Source organism: Lithobates pipiens, unplaced genomic scaffold, assembly GCF_037356315.1.
Source record: "Lithobates pipiens isolate NorthernLeopardFrog02 unplaced genomic scaffold, aLitPip1_a1.2 Scaffold_7, whole genome shotgun sequence".
NCBI lineage: Eukaryota > Metazoa > Chordata > Amphibia > Anura > Ranidae > Lithobates > Lithobates pipiens.
In genome coordinates, this window is record NW_027507892.1 from 3,720,354 (window position 1) to 3,735,759 (window position 15,406).

Genomic DNA, 15,406 nt, shown 5'->3' on the forward strand with positions numbered 1-15,406 from the left:
GGGGGTTGGATCACCATGCTGCTGGTTAATAGGTCTCATAGGGAGTGGGTCATCATTCTGGTAGAGAGGTCTCATGGGGGAGCAGTTCACCATTCCATTAAGGAGATCTCATGGGGGAGTAGGTTACCATTTCATTAGAAAGGTCTTGGGGACAGTGGGTCACCATTCTATTGCAGAGGTCTCATGAGGGAGCAGGTCATCCTGCTGGTAGGGAGGTCTCATGGAAGAGTGGGTCATTATTCTGTTAGAAAGGTTTCATAATAGGTCTCATAGGGAGTGGGTCACCATTCTGGTAGAGAGGTCTCATGGGGGAGCAGTTCACCCTGCTGGTAGGGAGGTCTCGTGGAAGAGTAGGTTACCATTTCATTAGAAAGGTCTTGGGGAGAGTGGGTCATCATTCTATTACAGAGGTCTCATGGGGGAGCAGGTCACCCTGCTGGTAGGGAGGTCTCATGGAAGAGTGGGTCACTATTCTGGTAGAAAGGTTTCATGGGGGGAGTAGGTCACCATTCCATTAGAGAGGTCTTAAAGGGGAGAGGGTCACCATGCTGGTAAGGAGGTTTCATGAAAGAGTAGGTTACCATTCTAGTGAGAGAGTTGATGGTAGATTGGGTTATCAAGGAACAGTCTAACAATATCCCTCACATTCCTCCTCTCTAGACTACAATCCCTATTTTTGTCCCCTATCTCTGCCTTATGAGAAGAGATGAATAGACTATGGAAGCAAAAAGTCCAATATGCCCAAATGCTAATCATACCAGCCTTCCATTTTATCTTCTACATCTGTATGGCGAGCTTTATCCTGAATTGTTGCAGTGTGTTTCTACAATTTACACTGGAAAACGTGAAATTTCCTATGTAATGCAAAGCCTGCTGTGAGCTGTACTGTGCTTAAGCGGCAGTTTTTACCAGGTTAACAGAACCCCAACAGCCATTTTGTTTGGAGAATTGGGACGGAAAGTCACAGCAAAGTGAAAAATCATGAGAAGCAAGGACAAAGGGTAACATAACCAGGACAAAGAAGTATAAACAGCAAATATGTGCCAGGTAGAAAATGTGAAAAGGGTGCTCCGCCACATTAGGATAACAATTGACTGTTGAATTAAGCACTGTTGACATACATTCCTAAGTATAAGAATATTCTTCTCTGTATATCCAGGATAGCTTTAGGTTAGGGTAGCTTTTAGTCTAGATGAGCAGGGGTTAAGTGGAGGTTAAACACGTTAAAAAAAAAAATCAATAACATGCCATTAAGTGGTTGTGTGGTGTAGGAACTGGTATCGGTGTGTGCGAGAGTAAACACACCTTTCGTTTGTCTCGGCGAGGACGTTAAGGCGAATCCATAAATGGTCATGTTTGTATGAGCACACTGTCTGGGAAGGGAGATGAATGAATCTAGTAATTATATCCACAGATTACAGCTAGGGTGTGTTTGTATTTAAACGTGAAGTAGGCGCCAGAGCGAGAGAGTGGCACAAAGAGATGCCACCTTTGATGCACATAGTTCCAGTTAAGAAGGCATGACCAGCAAGCGGCAGAGAGAGGTTATACTGTCTGTTTGTGAGCTCTCGGATTTGGGTGGTGGCAGGGAGTGAAGGGAGTGCCCGGAATTACCTGCCAAGGCGAAAAAAAAATAAAAAATGCTAGGCAGCCAAATCAGAGGAAAAATTTTGTTTGGGTGAGAATTCTGACTGGGAATGTACACGTCGTAAGAACGTGCAGGGGAAAGTCCCTGAGGTGTTTGAGGAAAACAGAATATCACGGTGTAGATCCATTAAAGTATTAAGACCATGCTGAGATATTTATTGCTCTGAAATGCAGCAGATTTAATGCAAAGAGTCTTGCCGTCTGACAGCAGAAATCAGTCGCAGAGCGAGTAGCCTAAAGAAGATACAGGCTTGGGAAAAAGTTGGTGAACTCTAAATCATTTTCTGATATCCTGCATGATGTCCCCTGTAGATGTTATCTAATTTTCATCTAAAACATAATAAATAGGTATGCCAATCTGACCTATTTCACCGCTCTTATTGACATCTTTAAATCCAGTTCTCCACATCTCATCTCTGCCTTCAACTCTCTATTTCAGGGGTATCCAATCTTCCTGACCTTCCTGGGCCAAATTGGAAGTAGAGGAATTGTCTTGGGTCAGACATAAAATACATGAAAAATAAGGAGAGCCAGGGGCGTTGCTAGGTCTGCAAAAGATCTGGGGCTAGAGCCCATAGCAGCGGCCACCAACCATTTTGCAGGCCGGGGGGGGGGGGGGGGGGCACGCCGGTGGTAAGCAATTTTTCGCAGGCAAAGGCTGGTGTTGGCGCTTCAATCATCATGGCACCATGGTTTATATGGTGTCAGGGTGATCAAAGTGCATTGTTTCTATTGTTACATTTTAATGTATATTGAAGTGGTTCAACTCTCCATAATGCAGAATCAGTTGGAGCCCTGGGTGTGTCACTTGCCAGCCACATCTCCTGCCACCAAATGCAGCTTTTTAACTTGCCACTAGATGTGGATGGTCACTTGCCATGTCGCCCACCACCAGATGTGGATTATCACTTGCCACATCACCTGTCACCATTTGCAGATTGCCACATCACCTGCCTCCATTTGCAGATTATCACTTGCCATGTCACCTGCCACCATTTGCAGATTGTCAATTGCCACGTCACCTGCCACCATTTGCAGGTTGTCAATTGCCATGTCAACTGACACCATTTGCAGATTGTCACTTGTCACGTCACCTGCCACCATTTGCAGATTGTCATTTGCCACGTCACTTGTCACCTGCCACCATTTGCTGATTGTCACTTGCCACGTCATTTGTCACGTCACCTGCCACCATTTGCAGATTGTCATTTGCCATGTCAGTTGTCACCTGCCACCATTTGCAGATTGTCATTTGCCACTTGTCAACTTTGTGGGAACAGTTTGGGGATGGCCCCTTCCTGTTTCAACATGACTGCACACCAGTGGACAAAGCAACTCAATAATGAGCCCTACGGACTAAGAATGGGATGCCATTAACGTTCATGTGCGTGTAAAGGGAAGTGTCCCAATACTTTTGGTAATATAGTGTATATAGCGACAGTTTGATGGCAGGCAAGCGGGGGAGGATCACATTGATGGGCACAGAAGCTGCATATGGTGGGCACAGAGGCTGCATATGATGGGCACAGAGGCTGCATATGATGGACACAATGGCCGCATATGGTGGGCACAATGGCTGCATATGGTGGGCACAGTGGCTGCATATGGTAGGCACAGTGGCTGGAATTGATGGCACAGTGAGGCTGCAATTGATGTTTTTTTCAGTGTTTTTCAAAAATCTTCAGTTTGTTTCTGCCCCCCCAAAAAATTTTGAGCACCAGCCACCACTGAGTCCATTCACTAGCTTACTTGGTCCCATCACTCACCTGGAGCAACATTTTTCTTTCCCCCCGTATGCTAGGCTTAGACCAACTAGATGAGCATAGAAATGAAGGAACAGGGAGAAGGGGGAAAGAGGGCTTGCAGGATGATTTTATGGGAAGCACAGTCCTTATGTTGTTCTGCCGGCTTTCATTGGGGCCTTTTAAGAAGCATTGGTGCAATTAACGACAATTTTAGTAAACCAGTATGCAGTATAGGTGCTGTAAAGTTAGAGTAAGGGTGCAGTATACGTGTAGTACAGCGGTCTGCTGTGGTAGAGCAGTCTGTTAAAAACCCTTGATGTTTCAGACTACAATTCCCATGATGCTCAGCGTTCAACATAGATGTACATAGGCTATCCTGGCCATAGTTCTCTCTCTGGTGCCTGGAGCGAATAGTGCAACAAACCATTTGGCGTAACACAAGAAAGTGAAAGTAAACTGATTGTAAAGAGGGGAATGTCTCCTTCTCCATGTTTCTGTAGCCCAGCACCTGGTTACAAATACAGTATATAATATATCTCTATCAGCATTTGATGAGTTGTCTAATTTAGAAGGAGCCCCCACTGGCTCTAGGTACGACCACATGGGGGATCCCTTAAAGGGCACAGAACAGTGTGTGGCACTACACCTAAGCATATCTGTGACACTCATCCTGGTCTTATTTTGTCTATTGGACTTAAAAAGGTTCAGAGACAAGTACCCTTGAACAAAATTGCCACATAATCTAGATGGCATTGTAGGTAATTAAAATTTGGCTAACTTTTTCTAATTCCAAGCTGAAATGGGTACTAAAATCCACCGGTTGAGTGTATGTACATTATGTCTTGTCCTTGGATATACTTTCCCTGAGGAGGTCCTCTCTTTGGCTCTTATAGCAGCTTTCCGTTACATCAGAGGGGGTGGGGTCACCCATACGTCACTTGGGAACCCCTGGCTCCTCTCACCAGCATCAGAGGGGGCGGGGTCAGGTGACGGGTGGCCCTGCCCTCCTAATATAAGAAACGTCAGCGCTGGGATCTCCGCAGTGTCTCCGGAGTGGAGACAGAAGACGGATGTATGGACAGCGCTGGACTGAGAGATCCCCCGTCGCTGGATATGATCATCCATCGCTGGACCCCGGAGATCCGTCGCTGGATAGCAAGAGTGGATTAGCACCGCTGGAATCTTTTTTTTATTTTTTTTATTTTTAATAAAGGAATTTTTCAAAAGTGTGTTTGTCTTATTTAACCATTTTTACACTTTCTTTGTGAAATGGTAGGGGTACTTTTGTACCCCCTTACCATTTCAAACAGGGGGGGGCCGGGATCTGGGGGTCCCCTTGTTAAAGGGGGCTTCCAGATTCTGATAAGCCCCCCGCCCGCAGACCCTCACAACCACCGGCCAGGGTTGTGAGGATGAGGCCCTTGTCCTCATCAACATGGGGACAAGGTGCTTTGAGGGGTCACAGACCCCCAAAGCATCCTCCCAATATTGAGGGTATGTGGCCTGGTACGGTTCAGGAGGGAGGGGGGGCGCTCTCTCGTCCCCCCTCTTTTCCTGCGGCCTGCCAGGTTGCATGCTCGGATAAAGGGTCTGGTATGGATTTTTAGGGGGACCCCACGTCAATTTTTTTTTTTATTTGACACGGGGTTCCCCTTAATATCCATGTCAGACCTGAAGGGCCTGGTAATTGAATTTAGGGGAACCCCCACGCTTTTTTTTTTTTTTTTTTTTATCAATGAATGAATGAATTGTCGGCTAATACAGAGAACACTCATTGAGTGTTCTCTGTATTACGGGGACCCGACAATATAGCCGCAAGTGATTTTAAGTGTTTTTCCTGCACAAATGACACTTTGTGCAGGGACAGTTCTAAGCACCAGAAACATGCGCCCCTTCACAGGCATACTATAGATACCCCCCAGCTACGAAATTTAAAGGAATATTACACTTTTATTGTTTCACTTTAATCATTATTAAAATCACTGCTCCTGAAAAAACGGCCGTTTTTAAAACAGTTTTTTGCATTGATCCATGTCCCCTGGGGCAGGACCCGGGTCCCCAAACACTTTTTAGGACAGTAACCTGCATATTACCCTTTAAAATTAGCACTTTAGATTTCTCCCATAGACTTGTATAGGGTGTTCCGGCTTTTCGAATTTGCAGCGAACAGTTCAAATTGTTCACTGTTCGCTGAACAGGCAATGTTCGACTCGAACTCGAAGCTCATCCCTAACCTGGACATATATTTTCTGGTCTGCTACTTAACTCAGGGTTAAATCCAGGTAGTTTATATCTACAAGTTGTTACTTGCCTGTAAATTTAAGATTATACTCGTTGTTTAGATACCCTTAAAATTCCAGTAGACAACACCACATCAAAAATTAGAAAAATTAGAAAAAATTTATCTGCTCCTGATTGGGTTGGCATCTCCATAGATGTGGTGCCCCTCCCACCAATAAAGGTTGGTGTAAGAGGCTGCATATTAAGTGCATATCAAAGCACCACATCTCAGGAGATACCAACACCTGTCATCCAAAAAATAGTTCTGGGTTAACAGAAGTGACTGCTTCTCAAATAAAATGCTTCAGATCAGTGGAGTGTTGAGTGTAACAATCCAAATGATGCTTTAAACCTGCAATCCGAGAAGAGGAGGAGTACTGTGAGTTTTAGGAATTGGTTCACTTGAGAAAGCAGGCACAATCCTCAAACAGTTTCAAAAATTAGAGACAAAGATATCCCCAATGTCTTTCCATCAGAGAGATTTTTAAGTGCCTAACAGTACAACCAATAACAAAGTAAATAGTAAAAAAATAGTTTGTATTTTACACAGTAAAAAAGGTTCTAAGCTATAAGCACATAGTAGGAACATCAGTACACCAACAGCAACAAAGGATAATGGGATTGACGTGTTTCACCCAGAACATGCTTCTTTAAGATCCATATAATTTTTCAATCATTGTGGTGTTATAGCTGTACATTATTCTACCTGTAAAATCGAGTATTATAACAGATGTAATAAATATAATAATTCCATACATAAATAGAAAAAATACATTTAAACAACCATTGGGGTTTTTCAGGGAGAAAAAAAAAAGGGGCGACGAGGCTGACAGGAAGTATCGGGGGGGCCTCACTGAACTGACTCCTATAGTAGAACATAGAATCAACATATTGGGGGACAAATGGCAAAAGAACAAAAGAGCAACATCCTACAATGAATAATGAACCAAAGGAATGAAAAATGGGGTGGGGGAGGGAACCAATGAGAATAAAACTCCCTATGACAAGCGTGTTTGATGGAAACGTGACTAAATATTAGTAAAAGTATAGGGTAACATCAGGAAGATGTTAAATATCTGTATATCTAGAAGTCCAACCAACACACTCCCTTTTTGTAGCCAGTTAGAGCCTCATGCCATGTACACACAAGCAGAATTTCCGACAGAAAAAGTCTGACGGGAGATTAGCGATGTACAAGTAAATTGAAGAGATGAGATGAGGAGTAGAGCGATAACTGTCAGAGAATCACCAGACTTCAACGTCGGCACTTCCCAGTGCGCCTGCGGGGAAGAATGGCGCAACGGCACACACGGGTGCGTGAATTAGCAGGTCCACGCACACACAGTTCCACGGCCTGATGCACGCATATGCGTGATACAATGCAATGTCTTGCACGCATGCGCACACCTGTGCACACGGCTATGGGCATCACCTGATTGGCCTGACAGGCCTATAAAAGGCATCAATGTGCTCTGTGTCTTTGCTGGTTTGTCTTTTCAGCTCCAGTGTTCCTATGTTCCTGTGTTCCTGTGCCTTATTCCCTGACCCTTCCCATTGTGACCCGGATCGTACCTGACTACTCTCTTGGACCTCTCCTGTGATTGACCTCTGGCTTTCTTCCTGGATTCCCCTCTCTGCTGTTCCTGTGTTTGATCCTCGGCCTGTCTCCTGGACTTGTCTCGGCCTACTCCCTGTGTTGTGACGCCTGGATCCATGGACTGACCTCTGTGTATGACCTGGCTTGCTCTTGGATTCTGATCTAATCTCCCTGGTGTTTGACCCTCGGCCTCCTGCTGTCCTTCACTCCAGGTGTTAGAACCCCTGCCGGGCATTCCCTTCTAACAAGTTCCAAGACCATCTGCACGGGCATCTCTTCCTTCAGAAGACCTTCTGCATACAAGTCACCTGCTGGCAACTCGTGCCCCTCCGTGCCCTGTACCCACTGTTCCATCCTCAGGGGTACTGTGCACCCAGCTGCAAGGGAAGCCGCTCTCAGCACTTTCGGCTCTGGTGAGTACCTGACAATAACATTGGTTGTGGTTAGCATACCTGAAGTTCTTCATCATCATGATCAAGAACTTTGCTGTATATGATCATGACATTATTGTATATACAGGGCAATGTCTAAGTTGCCTAGGGCATATAAATGAAACTGATAGCACTTTTACTGATCTATCTAATTTTAAGTTGAGCTCTAGTTAACAATCTGTAAAAAAAATATATACACTTAAAAGATATGGGCTGAAGATCCAATGATGCTTTATTTTCATAAATCAGTTTGTAATGTAATTTGAGATATCCAAAAATAAAGGGGTTCCCCCCGAGATCTTAAATTTTTGTTCAAGGGTTCCTCCAGCCTAAAAAGAGAAAGGCTGGGCTATTTGGTTAAAAATCTAGCAATGGCTGTTTAGACTTGTCCTGGTAATTACCGAGCGATGACAGAACAGCTTGTTCCCTAAATTTTAATCATAGCGCAAGTGTATATTTATTTGTGAAGCAACAAATAGTAATTGGTCACCTTTTAAATGTGAAAGGGATGGCTGTTATGGCACGGGCAACTCCAGCACCGCAGCCATGCCTAATTACAAAAAACTTAAATCGCAGGGAAGCTAGCATCAGCTTTGTCAGCAAATTAACAGCATCAACACGTGGACAGCACCCCCGCTATTTTTCAAAACTTCCAAAGGGGTCCATTCCAGTCCTAATCATCTTAGACGTCAATGCATGGGGGGGGGGTGGTAAACAATGCTATGTCCATGTACAAGCTAAATCAGCCTTTCTCAACCTTTTCAACACAGGAACCCTTCAAGTAGTTCTGTGGTCTCGGGGAACCTCTGCTAAAAATTTGAAATCTACAACTCATGATACATTAGTGTGATGGTCAGTGGGAAGAATGGTCTTTACACTTGTGGACATTGCGAAGAATTATCTACTTACAGATAGCTAAAAAGATCAATGGTGTCAGTGGGAACTTATCTGAGAGGCAAAAATTGGCCAATGCTGAAGGAACCCCTAGCAACTTTTGAAGGAACCCTGGTTGAGAATCATTGAGCTAAATAGTGCAACAAAATACTTTTCTGATGATCAGAGATACCCATTTCTAGCTACACCGCCAGAGCAAGCTTCGCCTATTGCTGCCACCCTAAGTTATATTTAGCGGGACCAATTGTGTAGATAAGTTAAAGGGTAACTAGGTTGGGGAAGAGTATAAACCACTGCCATGTTTTATTACTGTCTGGAGTAGGGATGGGCCGAACACCCCCCGGGTCGGTTCGCACCAGAACTTTCGAACGGACCGCAAATTAGTGCGAACTTTAGAACCCCATTGAAGTCTATGGGACTCGAACGTTTGAAATAAAAAGTGCTAATTTTAATGGCGAATATGCAAGATGTTATCCTAAAAAGGGTTTGGGGACCTGACTCCTGCCCCAGGGGACATGGGTCAATGCCTAAAATGTTTTGAAAAACTGCAGTTTTTTTCGGGAGCACTGAATTTAATGACGATTAAAGTGAAAAAAAATGTGAAATATTCCTTTAAATATCGTGCCTGGGGGGTGTCTATACTAACTTGTACGGATATTAAGGGGAACCCCGTACCCATATTAAAAGAAGGAAAGCTGTGGGGCCCCCAGGCCCTATATACTCAGAACAGCAGTATACAGGGGGTGTAAACAAGACAGGGACTGTGTAGGTTTGTTGTGTTAAGTAGAATCTGTTTGTAATTTTGAACTGTTAAATTTTTAAAGTGTAGCTCCAGTCAAAAAATCTATTTTTAAGCTTTTTGGAAAACATAGGGAAGGGTTATCACCCCTGTATAATTTGTTTTGCCGTCCGTCTTTTTTCATCTCACTTCCTGTTGTCTCCTTCCGTTTGCAAGTAGGAGATGTTTGTAAGTTGGATGTTTGAAAGTAGGGGCCTGCCCTATATGCTCTGCATAAATGGCGGAACAAGGTGTTGGTGTTGCCACAACATTGTAAGCCCTCAAAGTGACTCTTGGTGGGCGCTGGAGCGCCCTGCTGTGAACGATTATATCAAGAATTTTAATTACATGCCATTGTTGAACAGTGGTAGAAAAATTGGGCCTTTGGTGGTTGTGGTGCTGGTGCTGGTGCCACGACACTGCAACCTCTCCCATATACTCTAGTTGTAGTGCAGGAATGAGCCCTGCTGCAAAGCATTGCTTCAAAAATTGTAATTAAACGCCCCTGTTAAACAGGGGCTGAAAAATTGGGCCTTAGGCACTGGTGCTGGTGCCACGACACTGCAGCCTCTCCCATATACTCTAGTTGTAGTGCAGGAATGAGCCCTGCTGCAAAGCATTGCATCAAAAATTGTAATTAAACGCCCCTGTTAAACAGGGGCTGAAAAATTGGGCCTTAGGCACTGGTGCTGGTGCCACGACACTGCAACCTCTCCCATATACTCTAGTTGTAGTGCAGGAATGAGCCCTGCTGCAAAGCATTGCATCAAAAATTGTAATTAAACGCCCCTGTTAAACAGGGGCTGAAAAATGGGGCCTTATGCACTGGTGCTGGTGCCACGACAATGCAACCTCTCCCATATACTCTAGTTGTAGTGCAGGAATGAGCCCTGCTGCAAAGCATTGCTTCAAAAATTGTAATTAAACGCCCCTGTTAAACAGGGGCTGAAAAATTGGGCCTTAGGCACTGGTGCTGGTGCCACGACACTGCAACCTCTCCCATATACTCAAGTTGTAGTGCAGGAATGAGCCCTGCTGCAAAGCATTGCATCAAAAATTGTAATTAAACGCCCCTGTTAAACAGGGGCAGAAAAATGGGGCCTTATGCACTGGTGCTGGTGCCACGACAATGCAACCTCTCCCATATACTCTAGTTGTAGTGCAGGAATGAGCCCTGCTGCAAAGCATTGCTTCAAAAATTGTAATTAAATGCCCCTGTTAAACAGGGGCTGAAAAATTGGGCCTTAGGCACTGGTGCTGGTGCCACGACACTGCAGCCTCTCCCATATACTCTAGTTGTAGTGCAGGAATGAGCTCTGCTGCAAAGCATTGCTTAAAAAATTTTAATTAAACGCCCCTGTTAAACAGGGGCAGAAAAATTGGGCTGGTGGCATCACCCAGAACCAAAAATGTTCTTCCAAGATATCAGCGGAGGAGGAAGAGGATAGACAATCAACATAACAGGACAGTCACTCAGCATCAGCATAGGCAGTCTTGAAGGGATGTGATATTTTTTTTTTTTTTTAATTATTCGGTTACATCAGCTTCAGGTGCTTGGTAGCTGTGGGTGATCCAAGACCGATTCATCTTTATGAAGGTCAGCCGATCAACTGAGTCGGTGCACAGGCGCACCCTGTGATCGGTAACAAAGCCACCAGCAGCACTGAAGGTGCGTTCCAAAAGAACGCTGGATGCAGGACAGGCCAGTAGCTCAATTGCATACTGTGCAAGCTCTGGCCAGTGATCCATCCTCAAGAACCAATAAGCCAGAGGATTTTCGGTGGTAAAGGTGTCCAAGTCTGACCTTGCCCCTAGGTATTCCTGCACCATGTTAATTAGATGCTTGCAATGGTTGCTGGAACCGATCATACCTTGGGGCTGCAGACTAAAAAATTGTCTGAACGCATCGGTCAGACGGCCACCTTCTCCACCGCTCCTTCTGACCGATGTCTCAGCAACACGTTGTCCAGGACCAGGAGTTTGTAACCTCCCAGTCTCTGGGAACGCATTGCACAGACCTTTCTGCAAGGCCTCCCGGAGATGTCTCATCCTCTGCTCCCTCTGCGACGGCAAGATAAGGTCCGCAACCTTACCCTTGTACCGTGGATCAAGGAGAGTGGCCAGCCAGTAATGGTCCCTCTACTTGATCCGAAGAATACGAGGATCCTTCTGCAGGCTTTGCAGGATCAGGGAGGCCATGCAGCGTAGGTTAGCTGAGGCATTCGGTCTGGAGTCCTCTGGGTCACTGTGGACAACATGATCCACAGCTACTGAAAAAATGGTGTCGCCTTATAAAACATATATAAAGAAGGTACCATCATCCCATATAGATTTCAGTAGAGAAAAATGAGGAGCTTAAAAGAGGGCATCTATGAGCAACCAAGGGGGGAAGAGGGGGGACTATTGCGGTACCAAAGGAATAGAATAATTTGGAAAAAGTATTTTTCTAAAAACACATTTATTCAAAATATTAATTGACAATGACATCACAGACAAATAAAACGATTTCAAGAGACAAACATACATCTCAAAAAAGTACTACATAAACATTACAAAGATATATTACAGTAAAGTATAATGCCCTTTCAGAAGAGGCAAGGGTCATTGGATACAGGATTTTTTGACGTTTTCCTCGACTAGTTTCGCGACAGAGCGTCCTTTTTTCAAGAGGCGTCACCCGTACAATCTAATAAGATATGCTAATGATTTATTAAAGAGACATTTTAATACACAAGGAGCAAAAATAAAATAACAATGAATGAATTAAATACTTGTATAGCGCACAATGCAAACTGAATCGCCTCTAGGCGCTGTCATTATACAGCAAGGTTTATAAAATCCAATGACTCACCCACATAAAAAGACAGATCCAAAAAGAGGCAGAGGGGGCAATTTAGTGAGGTGCCCTGAACCAAGGGACAGGGACACCCCCCTGGGGACGGGGACGGACAAGCGGGGGAAAACAGCATTAGCGGCAAAGGCAGTTGTCAGCTGGAAACAAATCCCCATTTCAAAAAGGAAAAAGAAAGGGCAAAACTGAAAAGTAGAGATTAAACCAAGATAAAGAAAGGGGAAAACAGAGGGGAAGAAAAATTTAAGGATTGGCCGAGGACCAGACACCCACCATCCAGGTAAAAACACCCTAAGTGAAAAAGATTGAATGAATGGTGCAATTTTCCAAGCAATGATTTGAACGGTTGATTACATACCCCACACAACTCGAGAAATAACTCGCAGCTGGGACGGCAAGAGTTTATACAGATCCAATAAATAGAGACATAGCACCAAGATTCAGTGTATCCAAGGCTGACTCTATAGCAAAGTTTATTTAAAAGGAAAGGCATAAAGAGTCAATTACTCTGTCCCAGAACTGCAATGAAGTTCAAAGCAAAAATACTTCAGACAGCAGTGTTGAACTGGCAAAGAAGAACATAACTCAGTGGGTGATGATATAATAAACATCTACACCCACCAAGCGTACTGATATCAAGAGAAGCTGGATAAGGTAAACATTTTGAGTTGGAGAAGTTAAATACCAAAGTAGCGACCTACCTAAAGTGAAGGTATGCAATCGTCCGCCCAGCTGCTGCCGCTCTGTTGAAAAGCGCCGAACCGGTGCCATAAGAACCCCCAACCCGGAAGTCAGGGAGCGTCATCAGTGTGCTCCCCGATCGTCGCATGTCCACCCCCAGCGCGCAGGCGACAAGAAGACTATGCGCGATGCCAGGGAGACGGATGCCAGGGAGAAGGATGGGGAATAGGCGGAGTGCGCCGCATCCACTCTGAAGGATGGGCGTTCCCTAATTGGGTGGCGCGCTCCACCTATTCCCCCTCCTTCTCCCTGGCATCGGCTTATGTTTCTCAGCTGTTGCCGGGTTGATGTGCGCGCGCATAGTCTTCTTGGCGCGGTAAGCAGCACTGGAATATTAGTATAGGTGGATTTTGGAATCATAAGCGCAGTGAAACACATAAAAGTGAAAAATATTGTTTGTTTGTTTTTTCAAAATTGTCAGTCTTTTTTCGTATATATCGCAAAAAATAAAAAACCCAGAGGTAATCAAATACCAGCAAAAGAAAGCTCTATTTGTGTGAAAAAAAAAAAGTATATACATTTAATTTGAATACAGTGTTGCAATTGTCAGATAAAGTAACGCAGTACCAAAATGCAAAAAATGGCCTGGTAAGGAAGGTTTTGGTTAAAAAGGGTGTCTGTATTGCTGTTGGTGTGTTTCTAGGAGATTACTCCCCACTTCCAGTAATAATAAAATGTTGTCACCAGGTCTGGAGATGAAGGAAATCTCCCTAGCCGGGCAGCTGAGAGCGGGGAGGCTGGCTGTACGCCAGTGGAATTTTGTTTTGACTGTAGTGAAGTTCACAAATAAAATTCTAACTATGAATGTATTTTTTTTATTCAGGAAAAAATTTACATATTGTAATGAAGTGGCGGCTGGTGCTCAAAATTTTTTGGTGGGGCGCAAACAAACTGAAAAATGAAACTGTTAGTAATGCAGGACTGTAAGTACCCATTTATCAGGTGATTATGTATCGTTACTGCTAGATAAAACTGTGCCCATCAAATGCAGCCTCACTGTGCCCATCAAATGCAGCCTCACTGTGCCCATCACAGTAGGCCAATCACATGCACATTTCAAGTAAATATAAAATAAAACCACCTAACAAAAGGTTAATCAGAGCCCCCTTTTACATCAGATGTCCCAATCAGAGTCCCGCTTTACAGCAGGTGTGCCCATCAACATCCCCCTATAAATCAGGTGTCCTCATTAGAGTCCCCCTTTACATCAGCTGTCGCCAACAGAGTCCCCCTTTACATCAGATGTCACAACCAGAATCCCCCTTCACATCAGATGTCCCCATATGAGTCCCCCTTTATATCAGATGTCCCCATCAACTCTACCTTTACATCAGTTGTCCCCAGAGTCCCCCATTACACCAGGTGTCATCATCAAAGTCCCCCTTTGCTTCTGATGTCACCATCAGAGTCGCCCTTTACATCAGATGTCCCCATAAGAGTTCCCCTTCACATCAGATGCCACCATCAGAATCCCCCTTTACATCAGATGTCACCATCAGTGTCCCCCTTCACATCAGATGTCACCATCAGAGTCCCCCTTTACATCAGATGTCACCATCAGAGTCCTACTTTACTTCAGATGTTACCATCAGAGTCCCCCTTTACATCAGGTGTCGCCATCAGAGTCCCACTTTACTTCAGATGTCCCCATAAGAGTCTACCTTTACATCAGATGTCCCCATCAGAGTCCCCCTTCACATCAGGTGTCAACATCAGAGCCCCCCTTTACAATCAGATGTCCCCATCAGAGTCCCCCTTCACATAAGGTGTCAACATCAGAGCCCCCCTTTACATCAGATTTCCCCATCCGAGTCCCCCTTCACATCATTTGTCACCATCAGAGTCCCCCTTTACATCAGATACCACCATCAGAGTCCCCCTTCACATCAGTTGTCGCCATCAGAGTCCCACTTTACTTCAGATGTCCCCATAAGAGTCTACCTTTACATCAGATGTCCCCATCAGAGTCCCCCTTCACATCAGGTGTAAACATCAGAGTCCCCCTTCACATCAGTTGTCGCCATCAGAGTCCCACTTTACTTCAGATGTCCCCATAAGAGTCTACCTTTACATCAGATGTCCCCATCAGAGTCCCCCTTCACATCAGGTGTCACCATCAGAGTCCCCCTTTACATCAGATGTCACCATCACAGTACCCCTTTACATCAGATGTCTCCATAAGAGTCTACCTTTACATCAGATATCATTATCAGAGTCCCCCTTTACATCAGATGTCTCCATAAGAGTCTACCTTTACATCAGATGTCCCCATCAGAGTCCCCCTTCACATCAGGTGTCAACATCAGAGCCCCCCTTTACATCAGATGTCCCCATCAGAGTTCCCCTTCACATCAGGTGTCAACATCAGAGCCCCCCTTTACATCAGATGTCCCCATCAGAGTCCCCCTTCACATCAGTTGTCAACATCAGAGTCCCCCTTTA

At 44.7% G+C, this 15,406-nt stretch overlaps 1 long non-coding RNA gene across 1 annotated transcript in view; it reads right to left on the bottom strand.

Moving 5' to 3' along the window:
- LOC143959306 (uncharacterized) overlaps positions 1 to 13,019 on the bottom strand; it is a 325,483-nt gene extending 312,464 nt beyond the window's left edge. The window contains exon 1 of the long non-coding RNA XR_013270197.1: positions 12,925 to 13,019. This is a non-coding gene — a long non-coding RNA (uncharacterized LOC143959306). The remainder of the gene's footprint in view (positions 1 to 12,924) is intronic.
- Between the last annotated feature and the right edge of the window lie 2,387 nt (positions 13,020 to 15,406).